The following is a 27,322-nucleotide window of genomic DNA, read 5'->3' on the forward strand; positions in this document are numbered from 1 at the left end:
GGTATAAAAATGTCATAATTTCAAACTGCGAATACGTGCAGAGAGCCAGAATTTGACATAAAAATATGGCTCAGGCCTCGAAATTGGGATGTTTGGGATATTTTTAAAACTGCAGGGGAGTTTGGTGCAAAATGTGACTCACTGCCGCTTTCAGTACTTGGCATATGTTGGGTATAAAAAGACGTAATATCATACTGCGAATACGTGCAGAGAGCCTGAATTTGGCTCCAAAATATGGCTCAGGCCTCGAAATTGGGATATTTGGATTATTTTGAAAACTGCAGGGAGTTTTGGGACAAATGTGACCAAACGCCAGTTTCAGTACTTGGCATATGATGGGTATAAAAAGTCGTAATTTCAAACTGCAAATACGTGCAGAGAGCCAGAATTTGGCTCCAAAATATGGCTAGGCGTCGAAATTGGGATATTTGGGATATTTCAAAAATTGCAGGGGAGTTTGTGTAAAATGTGACTCACTGCCGCTTTCAGTACTTGGCATATGTTGGGTATAAAAAGTTGTAATTTCAAACTGCGAATACGTGCAGAGAGCCAGAATTTGACACAAAAATATGGCTCAGGCCTCGAAATTGGGATGTTTGGGATATTTTGAAATCTGCAAGTGGGTTTGGGACAAATGTGACCAAACGCCGCTTTCATTTCTTGGCATATGTTGGGTATAAAAAAGTCGTAACTTCAAACGGCGAATACGTTCAGAGAGCCAGAATTTGGCTCTAAAATATGGCTCAGGCGTCGAAATTGAGATGTTTGGGTTATTTTGAAAAGTGCAGGGGCTATTTGGGACAAATGTGACCAAACGCCTCTTTCAGTTCTTTGCATATGTTGGGTATAAAAAAGTCGTAATTTCAAACTGCGAATTCGTGCAGAGAGCCAGAATTTGGCTACAAAATATGGCTCAGGCCTCCAAATTCGGATGTTTGGGATATTTTGAAAACTGCAGGGGAGTTTGTGCAAAAATGTGACTCACTGCCGCTTTCAGTACTTGGCATATGTTGGGTATAAAAAGTTGTAATTACAAACTGCGAATACGTGCAGAGAGCCAGAATTTGGCACCAAAATATGGCTCAGGCCTCGAAATTGAGATGATTGGGTTATTTTGAAAAGTGCAGGGGGTATTTGGGACAAATGTGACCAAACGCCGCTTTCAGTTCTTCGCATATGTTGGGTATAAAAAAGTCGTAATTTCAAACTGCGAATACGTGCAGAGAGAGAGAATTTGGCTACAAAATATAGCTCAGGCCTCGAAATTGGGATATTTGGGATATTTTGAAAACTGCATGGGAGTTTGTGCAAAATGTGACTCACTGCCGCTTTCAGTACTTGGCATATGTTGGGTATAAAAAGATGTAATTTCAAACTGCGAATACGTGCAGGGAGCCAGAATTTGGCTCCAAAATATGGCTCAGGCCTCGAAATTGAGATATTTGGGATATTTAAAAAACTGCAGGGGAGTTTGTGCAAAATGTGATTCAATGCCGCTATCAGGACTTGGCATATGTTGGGTATAAATAGTCGTAATTTTAAACTGCGAATACGTGCATAGAGCCATATTTTGGCACCAAAATATGGCTCAGGCCTCGAAATTGGGATGTTTGGGATATTTTGAAAACTGCAGGGGGGTTTGGGACAAATGTGACCAAATGCCGCTTTCAGTACTTTGCATATGTTGGGTATGAAAAAGTCGTAATATCAAACTGCGAATACGTGCAGAGAGCCAGAATTTGGCTCCAAAATATGGCTCAGGCTTCGAAATTGGGATGTTTGGGATATTTTTAAAACTGCGGGGGAGTTTGGTGCAAAATGTGACTCACTGCCGCTTTCAGTACTTGGCATATGTTGGGTATAAAAAGACGTAATATCATAATGCGAATACGTGCAGAGAGCCTGAATTTGGCTCCAAAATATGGCTCAGGCCTCGAAATTGGGATATTTGGATTATTTTGAAAACTGCAGGGAGTTTTGGGACAAATGTGACCAAACGCCGCTTTCAGTACTTGGTATATGATAGGTATAAAAAGTCGTAATTTTAAGCAGCGAATACGTGCAGAGAGCCAGAATTTGGCTCCAAAATATGGCTCAGGCCTCGAAATTGGGATATTTGGGATATTTTGAAAACTGCAGGGAGTTTTGGGACAAATGTGACCAAACGCCGCTTTCAGTACATGGCATATGATGGGTATAAAAAGTCGTAATTTTAAGCAGCGAATACGTGCAGAGAGCCAGAATTTGGCTCCAAAATATGGCTTAGGAATCGAAATTGGGATATTTGGGATATTTCAAAAACTGCAGGGGAGTTTGTGCAAAATGTGACTCACTGCCGCTTTCAGTACTTGGCATATGTTGGGTATAAAAAGTCGTAATTTTAAACTGTGAATACGTGCACAGAGCCAGAATTTGGCCATAAAAAATGGTTCAGGCCTTGAAATTGGGATGTTTGGGATATTTTAAAAACTGCAGAAGGGGGGTTTGGGACAAATTTGACCAAACGCCACTTTCAGTACTTGGCATATGTTGGGTATAAAAAGTCGTAATTTCAAACTGCGAATACGTGCAGAGAGCCAGAATTTGGCTCCAAAATTTAGCTCAGGCCTCGAAATTGGGATATTTGGGATATTTTGAAAACTGCAGGGGAGTTTGTGCAAAATGTGACTCACTGCCGCTTTCAGTACTTGGCATATGTTGGGTAAAAAAAGTTGTAATTTCAAACTGCGAATACGTGCAGAGAGCCAGAATTTGGCTCCAAAATATGGCTCAGGCCTCGAAATTGGGATGTTTGGGATATTTAGAAAACTGCAAGGGAGTTTGTGCAAAATGTGACTCTCTGCCGCTTTCAGTACTTGGCATATGTTGGGTATAATAAGTCGTAATTTTAAACTGCGAATACGTGCATAGAGCCAGAATTTGGCTCCAAAATATTGCTCAGGCCTTGAAATTGGGATGTTTGAAATATTTTGAAAACTGCAGGGGGGTTTGGGACAAATGTGACAAAACGCCGCTTTCAGTACTTGGCATATGTTGGGTATAAAAATTCGTAATTTCAAACTGCGAATACGTGCAGAGAGCCAGAATTTGGCTCCAAAATATAGCTCAGGCCTCGAAATTGGGATATTTGGGATATTTTGAAAACTGCATGGGAGTTTGTGCAAAATGTGACTCACTGCTGCTTTCAGAACTTGGCATATGTTGGGTATAAAAAGATGTAAATTCAAACTGCGAATACGTGCAGAGAGCCAGAATTTCGCTCCAAAATATTGCTAAGGCCTCGAAATTGAGATATTTGGGATATTTAAAAAACTGCAGGGGAGTTTGTGCAAAATGTGACTCAATGCCGCTTTCATTACTTGGCATATGATGGGTATAAAAAAGTCGTATTTTCAAACTGCGAATACGTGAAGGGAGCCAGAATTTGGCTGCAAAATATGGCTCAGGCCTCGAAATTGGGATATTTGGAATATTTTGAACACTGCAGGGGAGTTTGTGCCAAATTTCACTCACTGCCGCTTTCAGTACTTGGCATATGTTGGGTATAAAAGTCGTAATTTCAAACTGCGAATACGTGCAGAGAGCCAGAATTTGGCTCCAAAATATGGCTCAGGCCTCGAAATTGAGATTTTTGGTATAGTTTGAATAGTGCAAGGGGTATTTGGGACAAATGTGACCAAACGCCGCTTTCAGTTCTTCGCATATGTTGGGTATAAAAAATTCGTAATTTCAAACTGCGAATGCGTGCAGAGAGCCAGAATTTGGCTCCAAAATATGGCTCAGGCCTCGAAATTTGGATGTTATGGATATTTTGAAAACTAAAGGAAGGTTTGGGACAAATGTGACAAAACGCCTCTTTCTGTACTTCGCATATATTGGGTATAAAAAAGTCGTATTTTCAAACTGCGAATACGTGAAGGGAGCCAGAATTTGGCTGCAAAATATGGCTCAGGCCTCGAAATTGGGATATTTGGAATATTTTGAACACTGCACGGGAGTTTGTGCCAAATGTCACTCACTGCCGCTTTCAGTACTTGGCATATGTTGGGTATAAAAGTCGTAATTTCAAACTGCGAATACGTGCAGAGAGCCAGAATTTGGCTCCAAAATATGGCTCAGGCCTCGAAATTGAGATGTTTTGGATATTTTGAATAGTGCAGGGGGTATTTGGGACAAATGTGACCAAACGCCGCTTTCAGTTCTTCGCATATGTTGGGTATAAAAAAGTCGTAATTTCAAACTGCGAATACGTGCAGAGAGCCAGAATTTGGCTCCAAAATATGGCTCAGGCCTAGAAATTGGGATGTTTGGGATATTTTTGAAAACTGCAGGCGAGTTAGTGCAAAATGTGACTCACTGTCGCTTTCAGTACTTGGAATATGTTGGGTATAAAAATTCATAATATCATACTGCGAATACGTGCAGAGAGTCAGAATATGGCTCTAAAATATGGGTCAGCCTTGAAATTGGGATGTTTGGGATATTTTGAAAACTGCAGGGGGGTTTGGGACAAATGTGACCAAACGCCGCTTTCAGTACTTGGCATATGTTGGGTATAAAAAGTCGTAATTTCAAACTGCGAAAACGTACAGAGAGCCAGAATTTGGCTCCAAAATATGGCTCAGACCTCGAAATTGGGATATTTGGGATATTTCAAAAACTGCAGGGGAGTTTGTGCAAAATGTGACTCACTGCCACTATCAGGACTTGGCATATGTTGGGTATAAAAAGTCGTAATTTTAAACGGCGAATACGTGCATAGAGCCAGAATTTGGCACCAAAATATGGCGCAGGCTTCGAAATTGGGATGTTTGAGATATTTTGAAAACTGCAGGGGGGTATGGGACAAATGTGACCAAACGCCGCTTTAAGTACTTGGCATATATTGGGTATAAAAAGTCGTAATTTCAAACTGCGAATACGTGCATAGAGCCAGAATTTGGCACCAAAATATGGCTCAGGCCTCGAAATTGGGATGTTTGGGATATTTTGAAAACTGCAGGGGGGATTGAGACAAATGTGACCAAACGCCGCTTTCAGTACTTGGTACATGTTGGGTATAAAAAAGTCGTAATTTCAAACTGCGAATACGTGCAGAGAGCCAGAATTTGGCTCCAAAATATGGCTCCGGCCTCGAAATTGGGATGTTTGGGATATTTTGAAAACTGCAGGGGGGTTTGGTAAAATTGTGACCAAACGCCGCTTTCAGTACTTCGCATATGTTGGGTCATAATCATAATCATAATCTCAAACTGCGAATTCGTGCAGAGAGCCAGAATTTGGCTACAAAATATGGCTTAGCCCTAGAAATTGAAATGTTTGCGATATTTTGAAAACTGCAGTGGAGTTTGTTCAAAATGTGACTCACTGCCGCTTTCAGTACTTGGCATATGTTGTGTGTAAAAAGTCGTAATTTCAAACTGCGAATACGTGCAGAGAGCCAGAATTTGGCTCCAAAATACGGCTCAGGACTCGAAATTGGGATATTTGGGATATTTTGAAAACTGCAGGGGCGTTTGGGCAAAATGTGTCTCACTGCCGATCTCAGTACTTGGCATATGTTGGGTATAAAAAATCGTAATTTCAAACTGCAAATACGTGCAGAGAGCCAGAATTTGGCTCCAAAATATGGATCAGGCCTCAAAATTTTGATGTTTGGGATATTTTGAAAACTGCAAGGGGGTTTGGGACAAATGTGACTAAACGCTGCTTTCAGTACTTCGCATATGTTGGGTATGAAAAAGCCATAAAGTCAAACTGCGAATACGTGCAGAGAGCCAGAATTTGGCTCCAAAATATAACTTAGGCCTCGAAATTGGGATGTTTGGGATATTTTGAAAACTGCAGTGGAGTTTGTTCAAAATGTGACTCACTGCCGCTTTCAGTACTTGGCATATGTTGGGTGTAAAAAGTCGTAGTATCATACTGCGAATACGTGCAGAGAGCCAAAATTTGGCTCCAAAATATGGCTCAGGCCTCGAAATTAGGATATTTGGGATATTTTGAAAACTGCAGAGAGGTTTGGGACAAATGTGACCAAACGCCGCTTGCAGTACTTGGCATATGATGGGTATAAAAATTCGTAATTTTAAAAAGCAAATACGTGCAGAGAGCCAGAATTTGGCTCCAAAATATGACTCAGGCCTCGAAATTGGGATATTTAATACATATAAAAAACTGCAGGGGAGTTTGTGCAAAATGTGACTCACTGCCGCTATCAGGACTTGGCATATGTTGGGCATAAAAAGTCTTAATTTTAAACTGCGAATACGTGCATGGAGCCAGAATTTGGCTCCAAAATATAACTCAGGCCCTGAAATTGGGATGTTTGGGATATTTTGAAAAATGCAGGGGGGTTTGGGACAAATGTGACCAAACGCCGCTTTCAGTACTTGGCATATGATGGGTATAAAAAGTTTTAATTTTAAACTGCAAATACGTGCAGAGAGCCAGAATTTGGCTGCAAAATATAGCTCAGGCCACGAAATTGGGATATTTGGGATTTTTTGAAAACTGCAGGGGAGTTTGTGCAAAATGTGAATCACTGCCGCTTTCGGTACTTTGCATATAATGGGTGTAAAAAGTCGTAATTTCAAACTGCGAATACGTGCAGAGAGCCAGAACTTGGCTGCAAAATATGGTTCAGGCCTCGAAATTGGGATGTTTGGGATATTCTGAAAACTGCATGGGGATTGACACAAATGTGACCAAACGCCGCTTTCAGTACTTGGTACATGTTGGGTATAAAAAAGTCGTAATTTCAAACTGCTTATACGTGCTGAGAGCCAGAATTTGTCTCCAAAATATGACTCAGGCCTCGAAATTGAGATGTTTCGGATATTTTGAAAACTGCAGGGGGGTTTGGGACAAATGTGACCAAACGCCGCTTTAAGTACTTCGCATATGTTGGGTATGAAAAAGTAGTAATTTCAAACTGCGAATACGTGCAGAGAGCCAGAATTTGGTTCCAAAATGTGGCTCAGGCCTCGAAATTGGGATGTTTGGGATATTTTGAAAACTGCAGGGGGGTTTGGGACAAATGTGACCAAACACTGCTTTCAGTACATAGCATATGTTGGGTATAAAAGAGTCGTAATTTCAAACTGCGAATACGTGCAGAGAGCCAGAATTTGGCCCCAAAATATAGCTCAGGCCTCGAAATTGGGTTGTTTGGGATATTTTGAAAACTGCAGGGGGTTTGGGACTAATGTGACCAAACGCCGCTTTCAGTTCTTCGCATATGTTGGGTATAAAAAAGTCGTAATTTCAAACTGCGAATACGTGCAGAGAGCCAGAATTTGGCTCCAAAATATGGCTCAGGCCTCGAAATTAGAATATTTGGGATATTTAGAAAACTGCAGGGGAGTTTGTGCAAAAAATGACTCACTGCCGCTTTTAGTACTTGGCATATGTTGGGTATAAAAAGTCGTAATTTCAAACAGCAAATACGTGCATAGAGCCAGAATTTGGCTCCAAAATATGGCTCAGGCCTCGAAATTGAGATGTTTGGGATATTTTGAATAGTGCAGGGGGTATTTCGGACAAATGTGACCAAACGCCGCTTTCAGTTCTTCGCATATGTTGGGTATAAAAAAGTCGTAATTTCAAACTGCGAATACGTGCAGAGAGCCAGAATTTGGCTCCAAAATATGGCACAGGCCTAGAAATTGGGATGTTTGGGATATTTTTGAAAACTGCAGAGGAGTTAGTGCAAAATGTGACTCACTGCCGCTTTCAGTACTTGGCATATGTTGGGTACAAAAATTCGTAATATCATACTGAGAATACGTGCAGAGAGCCAGAATTTGGCTCCAAAATATGGCTCAGCCTTAAAATTGGGATGTTTGGGATATTTTGAAAACTACAGGGGGGTTTGGGACAAATGTGACCAAACGCCGCTTTCAGTACTTGGCATATGTTGGATATAAAAGGTCGTAATTTCAAACTGCGAATACATGCAGAGAGCCAGAATTTGGCTCCAAAATATGGCTCAGGCCTCGAAATTGGGATATTTAGGATATTTCAAAAACTGCTGGGGACTTTGTGCAATATGTGACTCACTGACACTATCAGGACTTGGCATATGTTGGGTATAAAAAGTCGTAATTTTAAACGGCGAATACGTGCATAGAGCCAGAATTTGGCACCAAAATATGGCGCAGGCCTCGAAATTGGGATGTTTGAGATATTATGAAAACTGCATGGGGGTTTGGGACAAATGTGACCAAACGCCGCTTTAAGTACTTGGCATATGTACGGTATAAAAAGTCGTAATTTCAAACTACGAATACATGAAGAGAGCCAGAATTTAGCTCCAAAATATGGCTCAGGCCTCGAAATTGGGATGTTTGGGATATTTTGAAAACTGCAGGGGGGATTGAGACAAATGTGACCAAACGCCGCTTTCAGTACTTGGTTCATGTTGGGTATAAAAATTCGTAATTTCAAACTGCGAATACATGCAGAGAGCCAGAATTTGACGCCAAAATATGGCTCAGGCCACGAAATTGGGATGTTTTGGATATTTTGAAAACTACAGGGAGGTTTGGGACAAATGTGACCAAACGCCGCTTTCAGTACTTGGTATATGTTGGGTATATAAATTCGTAATTTCAAACTGCGAATACATGCAGAGAGCCAGAATTTGACGCTAAAATATGGCTCAGGCCACGAAATTGGGATATTTGGGATATTTCGAAAACTGCAGGGGAGTTTGTGCAAAATGTGACTCACTGCCGCTTTCAGGACTTGGCATATGTTGGGTATATAATGTCGTAATTTTAAACTGCGAATGCGTGCAGAGAGCCAGAATTTGGCTCCAAAATATGGCTCAGGCCTCGAAATTGGGATGTTTTGGATATTTTGAAAACTGCAGGAAGGTTTGGGACAAATGTGACAAAACGCCTCTTTCAGTACTTCGCATATGTTGGGTATAAAAAAGTCGTATTTTCAAACTGCGAATACGTGCAGAGAGCCAGAATTTGGCTTCAAAATATGGCTCAGGCCTCGAAATTGGGATATTTGGGATATTTCAAAAACTGCAGGGGAGTTTGTGCAAAATGTGCCTCACTGCCGCTTTAAGGACTTAGCATATGTTGGGTATAAAAAGTCATAATTTAAAACTGCGAATACGTGCAGGTAGCCAGAAATTGGCTGCAAAATATGGCTCCGGCCTCGAAATTGGGATATTTGGGATATTTTGAAAACTGCAGGGGAGTTTGTGCAAAATGTCACTAACTGCCGCTTTTAGTACTTGGCATATGTTGGGTGTAAAAATTCGTAATTTCAAACTGCGAATACGTGCATAGAGCCAGAATTTGGCTCCAAAATATGGCTCAGGCCTGGAAATTGGGATATTTGGGATATTTTGAAAACTGCAGGGGAGTTTGTTCAAAATGTGACTCACTGCCGCTTTCAGTACTTGGCATATGATGGGTATAAAAAGTCGTAATTTCACACTGCGAATACGTGCAGAGAGTCAGAATTCGGCTCCAAAATATGGCTCAGGCCTCGAAATTGGGATATTTGGGATATTTTAAAAACTGCAAGGGAGTTTGTGCAAAATGTGACTCGCTGCCGCTTTCAGTACTTTGCATATGTTGGGTATAAAAAGTCGTAATTTCAATCTGCGAATACGTGCATTGAGTCAAAATTTGGCTCCAAAATATGGCTCAGGCCTCGAAATTGGGATGTTTTGGATATTTTGAAAACTGCAGGGAGGTTAGGGACAAATGTGACCAAACGCCGCTTTCAGTACTTGGTATATGTTGGGTATATAAATTCGTCATTTCAAACTGCGAATACATGCAGAGAGCCAGAATTTGGCTCCAAAATATTGCTCTGGCCTCGATATTGGGATGTTTGGGATATTTTGAAAACTGCAGGGAGGTTTGGAACAAATGTGACAAAACACCGCTTTCAGTACTTCGCATATGTTGGGTATAAAAAAGTCGTATTTTCAAACTGCGAATACGTGAAGGGAGCCAGAATTTGGCTGCAAATTATGGCTCAGGCCTCGAAATTGGGATATTTGGAATATTTTGAACACTGCATCGGAGTTTGTGCAAAATGTCACTCACTGCCGCTTTCAGTACTTGGCATATGTTGGGTATAAAAAGTCGTAATTTCAAACTGCGAATACGTGCAGAGAGCCAGAATTTGGCTCCAAAATATGGCTCAGGCCTCGAAATTGAGATGTTTGGGATAGTTTGAATAGTGCAGGGGGTATTTGGGACAAATGTGACCAAACGCCGCTTTCAGTTCTTCGCATATGTTGGGTATAAAAAATTAGTAATTTCAAAACTGCGAATACGTGCAGAGAGCCAGAATTTGGCTTCAAAATATGGCTCAGGCCTGGAAATTGGGATGTTTGGGATATTTTTGAAAACTGCAGGCGAGTTTGTGCAAAATGTGACTCACTGTCGCTTTCAGTACTTGGAATATGTTGGGTATAAAAATTCTTAATATAATACTGCGAATACGTGCAGAGAGTCAGAATATGGCTCTAAAATATGGCTCAGCCTTGAAATTGGGATGTTTGGGATATTTTGAAAACTGCAGGGGGGTTTGGGACAAATGTGACCAAACGCCGCTTTCAGTACTTGGCATATGTTGGATACAAAAGGTCGTAATTTCAAACTGCGAATACATGCAGAGAGCAAGAATTTGGCTCCAAAATATAGCTCTGGCCTCGAAATTCGGATATTTGGAATATTTTGAAAACTGTAGGGAGTTTGTGCAAAATGTGACTCACAGCCGCTTTAAGTACTTGGCATATGTTGGGTATAAAAATTCGTAATTTCAAACTGCGATAACGTGCAGAGAGCCAGAATTTGGCTCCAAAATATGGCTCAGGCCTCGAAATTGGGATATTTGGGATATTTCAAAAACTGCAGGGGAGTTTGTGCAAAATGTGACTCACTGCCACAATCAGGACTTGACATATGTTGGGTATAAAAAGTCGTAATTTTAAACGGCGAATACGTGCATACAGCCAGAATTTGGCACCAAAATATGGCGCAGGCCTCGAAATTGGGATGTTTGAGATATTTTGAAAACTGCAGGGGGGTTTGACACAAATGTGACAAAACGCCTCTTTCAGTACTTCGCATATGTTGGGTATAAAAAAGTCGTATTTTCAAACTGCGAATACGTGAAGGGAGCCAGAATTTGGCTGCAAAATATGGCTCAGGCCTCGAAATTGGGATATTTGGAATATTTTGAACACTGCAGGGAAGTTTGTGCAAAATGTCACTCACTGCCGCTTTCAGTACTTGGCATATGTTGGGTATAAAAATTCGTAATTTCAAACTGCGAATACGTGCAGAGAGCCAGAATTTGGCTCCAAAATATTTCTCAGGCCTCGAAATTGGGATATTTGGGATATTTTGAAAACAGCAAGGGAGTTTGTGCAAAATGTGACTCACTGCCGCTTTCAGTACTTGGCATATGTTGGGTAAAATATAATGGAATTTCAAACTGCGAATACGTGCGCGAGAGGCAGAATTTGCCTCCAACATATGGCTCAGGCCTCGAAATTGGGATGTATGGGATATTTTGAAACCTGCAGGGGGGATTGAGACAAATGTGACCAAACGCCGCTTTCAGTACTTGGCATATGTTGGGTATAAAATTCATAATTTCAAACTGCGAATACGTGCATAGAGCGAGAATTTGACTCCAAATTATGGCTCAGGCCTGGAAATTGGGATATTTGGGATATTTCGGAAACTGCAGGGGAGTTTGTGCAAAATGTGACTCACTGCCGCTTTCAGGACTTGGCATATGTTGGGTATAAAAAGTCGTAATTTCAATCTGCGAATACGTGCATAGAGTCAAAATTTGGCTCCAAATAATGGCTCTGGTCTCGAAATTGGGATGTTTTGGATATTTTGAAAACTGCAGGGAGGTTTGGGACAAATGTGACCAAACACCGCTTTCAGTACTTGGTATATGTTGGGTATATAAAGTCGTAATTTCAAAATGCGAATACGTGCAGAGAGCCAGAATTTGGCTCCAAAATATGGCTCTGGCCTCGATATTGGGATGTTTGGGATATTTTGAAAACTGCAGGGAGGTTTGGGACAAATGTGACAAAACGCCGCTTTCAGAACTTCGCATATGTTGGGTATAAAAAAGTCGTATTTTCAAACTGCTAATACGTGCAGGGAGCCAGAATTTGGCTGCAAAATATGGCTCAGGCCTCGAAATTGGGATATTTGGAATATTTTGAACACTGCAGGGGAGTTTGTGCAAAATGTCACTAACTTTAGCTTTCAGTACTTGGCATATGTTGGGTATAAAAAGTCGTAATTTCAAACTGCGAATACGTGCAGAGAGCCAGAATTTGGCTCCAAAATATGGCTCAGGCCTCGAAATTGGGATATTTGGGATATTTTGAAAACTGCAAGGGAGTTTGTGCAAAATGTGACTCACTGCCGCTTTCAGTACTTGGCATATGTTGGGTAAAAAAAAAAATGGATTTTCAAACTGCGAATACGTGCGCGAGAGGCAAAATTTGCCTCCAAAATATGGCTCAGGCCTCGAAATTGGGATGTATGGGATATTTTGAAACCTGCAGGGGGGATTGAGACAAATGTGACCAAACGCCGCTTTCAGTACTTGGCATATGTTGGGTATAAAATTCGTAATTTCAAACTGCGAATACGTGCAGAGAGCGAGAATTTGACTCCAAAATATGGCTCAGGCCTCGAAATTGGGATATTTGGGATATTTCGGAAACTGCAGGGGAGTTTGTGCAAAATATGACTCACTGCCTCTTTCAGGACTTGGCATATGTTGGGTATAAAAAGTCATAATTTCAATCTACGAATACGTGCAGAGAGCCAGAATTTGGCTCCAAATATGGCTCTGGCCTCGATATTGGGATGTTTGGGATATTTTGAAAACTGCTGTGAGGTTTGGGACAAATGTGACAAAATGCCGCTTTCAGTACTTCGCATATGTTGGGTATAAAGAAGTCGTATTTTCAAACTGCGAATACGTGCAGGGAGCCAGAATTTGGCTGCAAAATATGGCTCAGGCCTCGAAATTGGGATATTTGGGATATTTCAAAAACTGCAGGGGAGTTTGTGCAAAATGTGCCTAACTGCCGCTTTAAGGACTTGGCATATGTTGGGTATAAAAAGTCGTAATTTCAAACTGTGAATACGTGCAGGGAGCCAGAATTTGGCTGCAAAATATGGCTCAGGCCTCGAAATTGGGATATTTGGGATATTTTGAAAACTGCAGGGGAGTTTGTTCAAAATGTCACTCACTGCCGCTTTCAGTACTTGGCATATGTTGGGTATAAAAAAGTCGTAATTTCATACTGCGAATACGTGCAGAGAGCCAGAATTTGGCTCCAAAATATGGCTTAGGCCTCGAAATTGGGATATTCGGGATATTTTGAACACTGCAGGGGAGTTTGTGCAAAATGTGACTCACTGCCGCTTTCAGTACTTGGCATATGTTGGGTATAAAAAGTCGTAATTCCAAACTGCGAATACGTGCAGAGAGCCAGAATTTGGCCCTAAAATATGGCTCAGGCCTAGAAATTGGGATATTTGGGATATTTTGAAAACTGCAGGAAGGATTGAGAGAAATGTGACCAAACGCTGCTTTCAGTACTTGGCATATGTTGGGTATAAAAAAGTCGTAATTTCAAACTGCGAATACGTGCAGAGAGCAAGAATTTAGCTTCAAAATATGGCTCAGGTCTCGAAATTGGGATATTTGGGATATTTCGAAAACTGCAGGGGAGTTTGTGCAAAATGTGACTTACTGCCGCCATCTGTACTTGGCATATGTTGGGTAAAAAAAAATGGAATTTCAAACTGCAAATATGTGCAGAGAGCCAGAACTTGCCTCCAAAATATGGCTCAGGCCTCGAAATTGGGATGTTTGGGATATTTTGAAAACTGCAGGGAGGATTGGGACGAATGTGACCGCCCTCCGCTTTCAGTACTTGGCATATGTTGGGTATATAAAGTCGTAATTTCAAACTGTGAATACGTGCAGAGCGCCAGAATTTGGATCCAAAATATAGCTCAGACCTCGAAATTGGGTTGTTTGGGATATTTTGAAAACTGCAGGGGGGATTGAGACAAATGTGACCAAACGCCGCTTTCTGTACTTGGCATATGTTGGGTATAAAAAAGTCGTAATTTAAATCTGCGAATACGTGCATAGAGCCAAAATTTGGCTCCAAAATATGGCTCGGGCCTCGAAATTGGGATGTTTGGGATATTTTGAAAACTGCAGGGAGGTTTGGGATAAATGTGACCAAACGCCGCTTTCAGTACTTGGAATATGTTGGGTATAAAAAATCGTAATTTCAAACTGTGAATACGTGCAGAGCGCCAGAATTTGGATCCAAAATATAGCTCAGGCCTCGAAATTGGGTTGTTTGGGATATTTTGAAAACTGCAGGGGGGATTGAGACAAATGTGACCAAACGCCGCTTTCTGTACTTGGCATATGTTGGGTAAAAAAAATCGTAATTTAAAATTGCCAATACGTGCAGAGAGCGAGAATTTGGCTCCAAAATATTGCTCAGGCCTCGAAATTGGGATGTTTGGGATATTTTGAAAACTGCAAGGGGGATTGAGACAAATGTGACCAAACGCCGCTTTCAGTACTTGGCATATGTTGGGTATAAAAAAATCGTAATTTCAAACTGCGAATACGTGCAGAGAGCCAGAATTTGGCTCCAAAATATGTCTCAGGCCTTGAAATTGGGATGTTTGGGATATTTTGAAAACTGCAAGGGAGTTTGTTCAAAATGTGACTCACTGCCACTTTCAGTACTTGGCATATGTTGGGTATAAAAAGTCGTAATTTCAAACTGCGAATACGTGCAGAGAGCCAGAATTTGGCTCCAAAATATGACTCGGGCCTCGAAATTGGGATGTTTGGGATATTTTGAAAACTGCAGGGGGGATTGAGACAAATGTGACCAAACGCCGCTTTCAGTGCTTGGCATTTGTTGGGTATAAAAAAGTCGTAATTTCAAACTGCAAATACGTGCAGAGAGCCAGAATTTGGCTCCAAAATATGGCTCAGGCCTCGATATTGGAATGTTTGGGATATTTTGAAAACCGCAGGGAGGTTTGGGACAAATGTGACAAATGCCGCTTTCTGAACTTGGCATATGTTGGGTATAAAAAGTCGTAATTTCAAACTGCGAATACGTGCAGAGAGCAAGAATTTGGCTTCGAAATATGTCTCAGGCCTCGAAATTGGGATATTTGGGTTATTTCGAAAACTGCACGGGAGTTTGTGCAAAATGTGCCTAACTGCCGCTTTAAGGACTTGGCATATGTTGGGTATAAAAAGTCATAATTTCAATCTGCGAATACGTGCAGAGAGCCAGAATTTGGCTCCAAAATATGGCTCTGGCCTCGATATTGGGATGTTTGGGATATTTTGAAAACTGCTGTGAGGTTTGGGACAAATGTGAAAAATGCCGCTTTCAGTACTTGGTATATGTTGGGTATATAAATTCGTAATTTCAAACTGCGAATACGTGCAGAGAGCCAGAATTTGGCTCCAAAATATGGCTCAGGCCTCGAAATTGGGATATTTGGAATATTTTGAACACTGCAGGGGAGTTTGTGCAAAATGTCACTCACTGCCGCTTTCAGTACTTGGCATATGTTGGGTATAAAAAGTCGTAATTTCAAACTGCGAATACGTGCAGAGAGCCAGAATTTGGCTCTAAAATATGGCTCAGGCCTCGAAATTGGGATATTTGGGATATTTTGAAAACTGCAAGGGAGTTTGTGCAAAATGTGACTCACTGCCGCTTTCAGTACTTGGCATATGTTGGGTAAAAAAAAAATGGATTTTCAAACTGCGAATACGTGCGCGAGAGGCAAAATTTGCCTCCAAAATATGGCTCAGGCCTCGAAATTGGGATGTATGGGATATTTTGAAACCTGCAGGGGGGATTGAGACAAATGTGACCAAACGCCGCTTTCAGTACTTGGCATATGTTGGGTATAAAATTCGTAATTTCAAACTGCGAATACGTGCAGAGAGCGAGAATTTGACTCCAAAATATGGCTCAGGCCTCGAAATTGGGATATTTGGGATATTTCGGAAACTGCAGGGGAGTTTGTGCAAAATATGACTCACTGCCTCCTTCAGGACTTGGCATATGTTGGGTATAAAAAGTCATAATTTCAACCTGCGAATACGTGCAGAGAGCCAGAATTTGGCTCCAAAATATGGCTCTGGCCTCGATATTGGGATGTTTGGGATATTTTGAAAACTGCTGTGAGGTTTGGGACAAATGTGACAAAATGCCGCTTTCAGTACTTGGTATATGTTGGGTATATAAAGTCGTAATTTCAAACTGCGATTACGTGCAGAGAGCCAGAATTTGGCTCCAAAATATGGCTCTGGCCTCGATATTGGGATGTTTGGGATATTTTGAAAACTGCTGTGAGGTTTGGGACAAATGTGACAAAATGAAGCTTTCAGTACTTCGCATATGTTGGGTATAAAGCAGTCGTATTTTCAAAATGCGAATACGTGCAGGGAGCCAGAATTTGGCTGCAAAATATGGCTCAGGCCTCGAAATTGGGATATTTGGGATATTTCAAAAACTGCAGGGGAGTTTGTGCAATATGTGCCTAACTGCCGCTTTAAGGACTTGGCATATGTTGGGTATAAAAAGTCGTAATTTCAAACTGCGAATACGTGCAGGGAGCCAGAATTTCGCTGCAAAATATGGCTCAGGCCTCGAAATTGGGATATTTGGGATATTTTGAAAACTGCAGGGGAGTTTGTTCAAAATGTCACTCACTGCCGCTTTCAGTACTTGGCATATGTTGGGTATAAAAAAGTCGTAATTTCAAACTGCGAATACGTGCAGAGAGCCAGAATTTGGCTCCAAAATATGGCTCAGGCCTCGAAATTGGGATATTCGGGATATTTTGAACACTGCAGGGGAGTTTGTGCAAAATGTGACTCACTGCCGCTTTCAGTACTTGGCATATGTTGGGTATAAAAAGTCGTAATTTCAAACTGCGAATACGTGCAGAGAGCCAGAATTTGGCTCTAAAATATGGCTCAGGCCTAGAAATTGGGATGTTTGGGATATTTTGAAAACTGCAGGAAGGATTGAGAGAAATGTGACCAAACGCTGCTTTCAGTACTTGGCATATGTTGGGTATAAAAAATCGTAATTTCAAACTGCGAATACGTGCAGAGAGCAAGAATTTAGCTTCAAAATATGGCTCAGGTCTCGAAATTGGGATATTTGGGATATTTCGAAAACTGCAGGGGAGTTTGTGCAAAATGTGACTTACTGCCGCCATCTGTACTTGGCATATGTTGGGTAAAAAAAAATGGAATTTCAAACTGCAAATATGTGCAGAGAGCCAGAACTTGCCTCCAAAATATGGCTCAGGCCTCGAAATTTGGATGTTTGGGATATTTTGAAAACTGCAGGGAGGTTTGGGACGAATGTGACCGCCCTCCGCTTTCAGTACTTGGCATATGTTGGGTATATAAAGTCGTAATTTCAAACTGTGAATACGTGCAGAGCGCCAGAATTTGGATCCAAAATATAGCTCAGGCCTCGAAATTGGGTTGTTTGGGATATTTTGAAAACTGCAGGGGGGATTGAGACAAATGTGACCAAACGCCGCTTTCTGTACTTGGCATATGTTGGGTATAAAAAAGTCGTAATTTAAATCTGCGAATACGTGCATAGAGCCAAAATTTGGCTCCAAAATATGGCTCGGGCCTCGAAATTGGGATGTTTGGGATATTTTGAAAACTGCAGGGAGGTTTGGGATAAATGTGACCAAACGCCGCTTTCAGTACTTGGAATATGTTGGGTATAAAAAATCGTAATTTCAAACTGTGAATACGTGCAGAGCGCCAGAATTTGGATCCAAAATATAGCTCAGGCCTCGAAATTGGGTTGTTTGGGATATTTTGAAAACTGCAGGGGGGATTGAGACAAATGTGACCAAACGCCGCTTTCTGTACTTGGCATATGTTGGGTATAAAAAAGTCGTAATTTAAAATTGCGAATACGTGCAGAGAGCGAGAATTTGGCTCCAAAATATTGCTCAGGCCTCGAAATTGGGATGTTTGGGATATTTTGAAAACTGCAGGGAGGTTTGGGACAAATGTGACCAAACGCCGCTTTCAGTACTTGACATATGTTGGGTATAAAAAAAATCGTAATTTCAAACTGCGAATACGTGCAGAGAGCCAGAATTTGGCTCCAAAATATGTCTCAGGCCTTGAAATTGGGATATTTGAGATATTTCGAAAACTGCAGGGGGGATTGAGACAAATGTGACCAAACGCCGCTTTCAGTGCTTGGCATATGTTGGGAATAAAAAAGTCGTAATTTCAAACTGCGAATACGTGCAGAGAGCCAGAATTTGGCTCCAAAATATGGCTCAGGCCTTGATATTGGGATGTTTGGGATATTTTGAAAACTGCAGGGAGGTTTGGGACAAATGAGACAAAATGCCGCTTTAAGGACTTGGCATATGTTGGGTATAAAAAGTCGTAATTTCAAACTGCAAATACGTGCAGGGAGCCAGAATTTGGCTGCAAAATATGGCTCAGGCCTGGAAATTGGGATATTTGGGATATTTTGAAAACTGCAGGGGAGTTTGTTCAAAATGTGACTCACTGCCGCTTTCAGAACTTGGCATATGTTGGGTATAAATAGTCGTAATATCAAACTGCGAATACGTGCAGAGAGCCAGAATTTGGCTCCAAAATATGACTCAGGTCTCGAAATTGGGATGTTTGGGATATTTTGAAAATTGCAGAGGGGATTGAGACAAATGTGACCAAACGCCGCTTTCAGTACTTGGCATATGTTGGGTATAAAAAAGTCGTAATTTCAAACTGCGAATACGTGCAGAGAGCAAGAATTTGGCTTCAAAATATGGCTCAGGCCTCGAAATTGGGATATTTGAGATATTTCGAAAACTGCATGGGAGTTTTTGCAAAATTTGACTCACTGCCGCTTTCAGTACTTGGCATATGTTGGGTATAAAAAGTCGTAATTTCAAACTGTGAATACGTGCAGAGAGCCAGAATTTGGCTCCAAAATATGGCTCAGGCCTCGAAATTGGGATATTTGGGATATTTTGAAAACTGCAGGGAGGTATGGGACGAATGTGACCGCCCCCCTATGAGGGGAGCCTTGTAGACAGGTGGATAGCGCGCAGGACTCGTAATTCTGTGGCGCGGGTTCGATTCCCGCACGAGGCAGAAACAAATGGGCAAAGTTTCTTTCACCCTGAATGCCCCTGTTACCTAGCAGTATATAGGTCCCTGGGAGTTAGTCAGCTGTCACGGGCTGCTTCGTGGGGGTGGAGACCTGCTCGAGGACCAGGCCGCGGGGACACTAAAAGCCCCGAAATCATCTCAAGATAACCTCAAGATAACCCCCGCTTTCAGTATTTGGCATATGTTGGGTATATAAAGTCGTAATTTCACACTGCGAATACGTGCAGAGAGCAAGAATTTGGCTCCAAAGTATGGCTCTGGCCTCGATATTGGGATGTTTGGGATATTTTGAAAACTGCAGGGAGGTTTGGGACAAATGTGACAAAACGCCGCTTTCAGTACTTGGCATATGTTGGGTAAAAAAAAAATGGAATTTCGAACTGCGAATACGTGCGCGAGAGGCAGAATTTGCCTCCAAAATATGGCTCAGGCCTTGAAATTGGGATGTATGGGATTTTTTGAAAACTGCAGGGGGGATTGAGACAAATGTGACCAAACGCCGCTTTCAGTACTTGGCATATGTTGGGTATAACATTCGTAATTTCAAACTGCGAATACGTGCAGAGAGCGAGAATTTGACTCCAAAATATGGCTCTGGCCTCGAAATTGGGATATTTGGGATATTTTGAAAACTGCAGGGGAGTTTGTGCAAAATGTGACTCACTGCCTCTTTCAGGACTTGGCATATGTTGGGTATAAAAAGTCGTAATTTCAATCTGCGAATACATGCAGGGAGCCAGAATTTGGCTCCAAAATATGACTCAGGCCTCGAAATTGGTATGTTTGGGATATTTTGAAAACTGCAGGGGGGATTGAGACAAATGTGACCAAACGCCGCTTTCAGTGCTTGGCATTTGTTGGGTATAAAAAAGTCGTAATTTCAAACTGCAAATACGTGCAGAGAGCCAGAATTTGGCTCCAAAATATGGCTCAGGCCGCGATATTGGGATGTTTGGGATATTTTGAAAACCGCAGGGAGGTTTGGGACAAATGTGACAAATGCCGCTTTCTGAACTTGGCATATGTTGGGTATAAAAATTCGTAATTTCAAACTGCGAATACGTGCAGAGAGCAAGAATTTGGCTTCGAAATATGTCTCAGGCCTCGAAATTGGGATATTTGGGTTATTTCGAAAACTGCAGGGGAGTTTGTGCAAAATGTGCCTAACTGCCGCTTTAAGGACTTGGCATATGTTGGGTATAAAAAGTCATAATTTCAATCTGCGAATACGTGCAGAGAGCCAGAATTTGGCTCCAAAATATGGCTCTGGCCTCGATATTGGGATGTTTGGGATATTTTGAAAACTGCTGTGAGGTTTGGGACAAATGTGACAAAATGCCGCTTTCAGTACTTGGTATATGTTGGGTATATAAAGTGGTAATTTCAAACTGCGAATACGTGCAGAGAGCCAGAATTTGGCTCCAAAATATGGCTCAGGCCTCGAAATTGGGATATTTGGAATATTTTGAACACTGCAGGGGAGTTTGTGCAAAATGTCACTCACTGCCGCTTTCAGTACTTGGCATATGTTGGGTATAAAAAGTCGTAATTTCAAACTGCGAATACGTGCAGAGAGCCAGAATTTGACTCTAAAATATGGCTCAAGCCTCGAAATTGGGATATTTGGGATATTTTGAAAACTGCAAGGGAGTTTGTGCAAAATGTGACTCACTGCCGCTTTCAGTACTTGGCATATGTTGGGTAAAAAAAAAAATGGATTTTCAAACTGCGAATACGTGCGCGAGAGGCAAAATTTGCCTCCAAAATATGGCTCAGGCCTCGAAATTGGGATGTATGGGATATTTTGAAACCTGCAGGGGGGATTGAGACAAATGTGACCAAACGCCGCTTTCAGTACTTGGCATATGTTGGGTATAAAATTCGTAATTTCAAACTGCGAATACGTGCAGAGAGCGAGAATTTGACTCCAAAATATGGCTCAGGCCTCGAAATTGGGATATTTGGGATATTTCGGAAACTGTAGGGGAGTTTGTGCAAAATATGACTCACTGCCTCTTTCAGGACTTGGCATATGTTGGGTATAAAAAGTCATAATTTCAATCTGCGAATACGTGCAGAGAGCCAGAATTTGGCTCCAAAATATGGCTCTGGCCTCGATATTGGGATGTTTGGGATATTTTGAAAACTGCTGTGAGGTTTGGGACAAATGTGACAAAATGCCGCTTTCAGTACTTGGTATATGTTGGGTATATAAAGTCGTAATTTCAAACTGCGATTACGTGCAGAGAGCCAGAATTTGGCTCCAAAATATGGCTCTGGCCTCGATATTGGGATGTTTGGGATATTTTGAAAACTGCTGTGAGGTTTGGGACAAATGTGACAAAATGAAGCTTTCAGTACTTCGCATATGTTGGGTATAAAGCATTCGTATTTTCAAACTGCGAATACGTGCAGGGAGCCTGAATTTGGCTGCAAAATATGGCTCAGGCCTGGAAATTGGGATATTTGGGATATTTTGAAAACTGCAGGGGAGTTTGTGCAAAATGTGCCTCACTGCCGCTTTATGGACTTGGCATATGTTGGGTATAAAAAGTCGTAATTTCAAACTGCGAATACGTGCAGGGAGCCAGAATTTGGCTGCAAAATATGGCTCAGGCCTGGAAATTGGGATATTTGGGATATTTTGAAAACTGCAGGGGAGTTTGTGCAAAAAGTCACTCACTGCCGCGTTCAGTACTTGGCATATGTTGGGTGTAAAAATTCGTAATTTCAAACTGCGAATACGTGCAGAGAGCCAGAATTTGGCTCCAAAATATGGCTCAGGCCTCGAAATTGGGATATTTGGGATATTTTGAAAACTGCAGGGGAGTTTGCTCAAAATGTGACTCACTGCCGCTTTCAGTACTTGGCATATGTTGGGTATAAATAGTCGTAATATGAAACTGCGAATACGTGCAGAGAGCCAGAATTTGGCTCCAAAATATGACTCAGGCCTCGAAATTGGGATGTTTGGGATATTTTGAAAACTGCAGGGGGGATTGAGACAAATGTGACCAAACGCCGCTTTCAGTAAATGGCATATGTTGGGTATAAAAAAGTCGTAATTTCAAACTGCGAATACATGCAGAGAGCAAGAATTTGGCTTCAAAATATGGCTCAGGCCTCGAAATTGGGATATTTGAGATATTTCGAAAACTGCAGGGGAGTTTTTGCAAAATTTGACTCACTGCCGCTTTCAGTACTTGGCATATGTTGGGTATAAAAAGTCGTAATTTCAAACTGCGAATACGTGCATAGAGTCAAAATTTGGCTCGAAAATATGGCACAGGTCTCAAAATTGGGATGTTTTGGATATTTTGAAAACTGCAGGGAGGTTTGGGACAAATGTGACCAAACGCCGCTTTCAGTACTTGGTATATGTTGGGTATATAAAGTCGTAATTTCAAACTGCGAATACGTGCAGAGAGCCAGAATTTCGCTCCAAAATATGGCTCTGGCTTCGATATTGGGATGTTTGGGATATTTTGAAAACTGCTGTGAGGTTTGGGACAAATGTGACAAAATGCCGCTTTCAGTACTTCGCATATGTTGGGTATAAAGAAGTCGTATTTTCAAACTGCGAATACGTGCAGGGAGCCAGAATTTGGCTGCAAAATATGGCTCAGGCCTCGAAATTGGGATATTTGGGATATTTCAAAAACTGCAGGGGAGTTTGTGCAAAATGTGCCTAACTGCCGCTTTAAGGACTTGGCATATGTTGGGTATAAAAAAGTCGTAATTTCAAACTGCGAATACGTGCAGAGAGCAAGAATTTAGCTTCAAAATATGGCTCAGGTCTCGAAATTGGGATATTTGGGATATTTTGAAAACTGCAGGGGAGTTTGTTCAAAATGTCACTCACTGCCGCTTTCAGTACTTGGCATATGTTGGGTATAAAAAAGTCGTAATTTCAAACTGCGAATACGTGCAGAGAGCCAGAATTTGGCTCCAAAATATGGCTCAGGCCTCGAAATTGGGATATTCGGGATATTTTGAACACTGCAGGGGAGTTTGTGCAAAATGTGACTCACTGCCGCTTTCAGTACTTGGCATATGTTGGGTATAAAAAGTCGTAATTTCAAACTGCGAATACGTGCAGAGAGCCAGAATTTGGCTCTAAAATATGGCTCAGGCCTAGAAATTGGGATGTTTGGGATATTTTGAAAACTGCAGGAAGGATTGAGAGAAATGTGACCAAACGCTGCTTTCAGTACTTGACATATGTTGGGTATAAAAAAGTCGTAATTTCAAACTGCGAATACGTGCAGAGAGCAAGAATTTAGCTTCAAAATATGGCTCAGGTCTCGAAATTGGGATATTTGGGATATTTCGAAAACTGCAGGGGAGTTTGTGCAAAATGTGACTTACTGCCGCCATCTGTACTTGGCATATGTTGGGTAAAAAAAAATGGTATTTCAAACTGCAAATATGTGCAGAGAGCCAGAACTTGCCTCCAAAATATGGCTCAGGCCTCGAAATTGGGATGTTTGGGATATTTTGAAAACTGCAGGGAGGTTTGGGACGAATGTGACCGCCCTCCGCTTTCAGTACTTGGCATATGTTGGGTATATAAAGTCGTAATTTCAAACTGTGAATACGTGCAGAGCGCCAGAATTTGGATCCAAAATATAGCTCAGGCCTCGAAATTGGGTTGTTTGGGATATTTTGAAAACTGCAGGGGGGATTGAGACAAATGTGACCAAACGCCGCTTTCTGTACTTGGCATATGTTGGGTATAAAAAAGTCGTAATTTAAATCTGCGAATACGTGCATAGAGCCAAAATTTGGCTCCAAAATATGGCTCGGGCCTCGAAATTGGGATGTTTGGGATATTTTGAAAACTGCAGGGAGGTTTGGGATAAATGTGACCAAACGCCGCTTTCAGTACTTGGAATATGTTGGGTATAAAAAATCGTAATTTCAAACTGTGAATACGTGCAGAGCGCCAGAATTTGGATCCAAAATATAGCTCAGGCCTCGAAATTGGGATGTTTTGGATATTTTGAAAACTGCAGGGGGGATTGAGACAAATGTGACCAAACGCCGCTTTCAGTACTTGGCATATGTTGGGTATAAAAAAATCGTAATTTCAAACTGCGAATACGTGCAGAGAGCCAGAATTTGGCTCCAAAATATGTCTCAGGCCTTGAAATTGGGATGTTTGGGATATTTTGAAAACTGCAAGGGAGTTTGTTCAAAATGTGACTCACTGCCACTTTCAGTACTTGGCATATATGTTGGGTATAAAAAGTCGTAATTTCAAACTGCGAATACGTGCAGAGAGCCAGAATTTGGCTCCAAAATATGACTCGGGCCTCGAAATTGGGATGTTTGGGATATTTTGAAAACTGCAGGGGGGATTGAGACAAATGTGACCAAACGCCGCTTTCAGTGCTTGGCATATGTTGGGTATAAAAAAGTCGTAATTTCAAACTGCGAATACGTGCAGAGAGCCAGAATTTGGCTCCAAAATATGGCTCAGGCCTTGATATTGGGATGTTTGGGATATTTTGAAAACTGCAGGGAGGTTTGGGACAAATGAGACAAAATGCCGCTTTCAGTACTTCGCATATGTTGAGTATAAAAAGTCGTAATTTCAAATTACGAATACTTGCAGAGAGCAAGAATTTGGCTTCGAAATATGGCTCAGGCCTCGAAATTGGGATATTTGGGTTTTTTCGAAAACTGCAGGGGAGTTTGTGCAAAATTTGCCTCACTGCCGCTTTAAGGACTTGGCATATGTTGGGTATAAAAAGTCGTAATTTCAAACTGCAAATACGTGCAGGGAGCCAGAATTTGGCTGCAAAATATGGCTCTGGCCTGGAAATTGGGATATTTGGGATATTTTGAAAACTGCAGGGGAGTTTGTTCAAAATGTGACTCACTGCCGCTTTCAGAACTTGGCATATGTTGGGTATAAAAAGTCGTAATATCAAACTGCGAATTCGTGCAGAGAGCCAGAATTTGGCTCCAAAATATGACTCAGGCCTCGAAATTGGGATGTTTGGGATATTTTGAAAACTGCAGGGAGGTATGGGACGAATGTGACCGCCCCCCTATGAGGGGAGCCTTGTAGACAGGTGGATAGCGCGCAGGACTCGTAATTCTGTGGCGCGGGTTCGATTCCCGCACGAGGCAGAAACAAATGGGCAAAGTTTCTTTCACCCTGAATGCCCCTGTTACCTAGCAGTATATAGGTCCCTGGGAGTTAGTCAGCTGTCACGGGCTGCTTCCTGGGGGTGGAGACCTGGTCGAGGACCAGGCCGCGGGGACACTAAAAGCCCCGAAATCATCTCAAGATAACCTCAAGATAACCCCCGCTTTCAGTATTTGGCATATGTTGGGTATATAAAGTCGTAATTTCACACTGCGAATACGTGCAGAGAGCAAGAATTTGGCTCCAAAGTATGGCTCTGGGCTCGATATTGGGATGTTTGGGATATTTTGAAAACTGCAGGGAGGTTTGGGACAAATGTGACAAAACGCCGCTTTCAGTACTTCGCATATGTTGGGTATAAAAAAGTCGTATTTTCAAACTGCGAATACGTGCAGGGAGCCAGAATTTTGCTGCAAAATATGGCTCAGGCCTCGAAATTGGGATATTTGGAATATTTTGAACACTGCAGAGGAGTTTTTGCAAAATGTCACTCACTGCCGCTTTCAGTACTTGGCATATGTTGGGTATAAAACTCGTAATTTTAAACTGCGAATACGTGCAGAGAGCCAGAATATGGCTCCAAAATATGGCTCAGGCCTCGAAATTGGGATATTTGGGATATTTTGAAAACTGCAAGGGAGTTTGTGCAAAATGTGACTCACTGCCGCTTTCAGTACTTGGCATATGTTGGGTAAAAAAAAAATGGAATTTCGAACTGCGAATACGTGCGCGAGAGGCAGAATTTGCCTCCAAAATATGGCTCAGGCCTTGAAATTGGGATGTATGGGATTTTTTGAAAACTGCAGGGGGGATTGAGACAAATGTGACCAAACGCCGCTTTCAGTACTTGGCATATGTTGGGTATAACATTCGTAATTTCAAACAGCGAATACGTGCAGAGAGCGAGAATTTGACTCCAAAATATGGCTCTGGCCTCGAAATTGGGATATTTGGGATATTTTGAAAACTGCAGGGGAGTTTGTGCAAAATGTGACTCACTGCCTCTTTCAGGACTTGGCATATGTTGGGTATAAAAAGTCGTAATTTCAATCTGCGAATACATGCAGGGAGCCAGAATTTGGCTCCAAAATATGACTCAGGCCTCGAAATTGGGATGTTTGGGATATTTTGAAAACTGCAGGGGGGATTGAGACAAATGTGACCAAACGCCGCTTTCAGTGCTTGGCATTTGTTGGGTATAAAAAAGTGGTAATTTCAAACTGCAAATACGTGCAGAGAGCCAGAATTTGGCTCCAAAATATGGCTCAGGCCTCGATATTGGGATGTTTGGGATATTTTGAAAACCGCAGGGAGGTTTGGGACAAATGTGACAAATGCCGCTTTCTGAACTTGGCATATGTTGGGTATAAAAAGTCGTAATTTCAAACTGCGAATACGTGCAGAGAGCAAGAATTTGGCTTCGAAATATGTCTCAGGCCTCGAAATTGGGATATTTGGGTTATTTCGAAAACTGCAGGGGAGTTTGTGCAAAATGTGCCTAACTGCCGCTTTAAGGACTTGGCATATGTTGGGTATAAAAAGTCATAATTTCAATCTGCGAATACGTGCAGAGAGCCAGAATTTGGCTCCAAAATATGGCTCTGGCCTCGATATTGGGATGTTTGGGATATTTTGAAAACTGCTGTGAGGTTTGGGACAAATGTGACAAAATGCCGCTTTCAGTACTTGGTATATGTTGGGTATATAAAGTCGTAATTTCAAACTGCGAATACGTGCAGAGAGTTAGAATTTGGCTCCAAAATATGGCTCAGGCCTCGAAATTGGGATATTTGGAATATTTTGAACACTGCAGGGGAGTTTGTGCAAAATGTCACTCACTGCCGCTTTCAGTACTTGGCATATGTTGGGTATAAAAAGTCGTAATTTCAAACT

This window comes from Procambarus clarkii, chromosome 57 (assembly GCF_040958095.1).
Source record: "Procambarus clarkii isolate CNS0578487 chromosome 57, FALCON_Pclarkii_2.0, whole genome shotgun sequence".
Classification (NCBI taxonomy): Eukaryota; Metazoa; Arthropoda; class Malacostraca; order Decapoda; family Cambaridae; genus Procambarus; species Procambarus clarkii.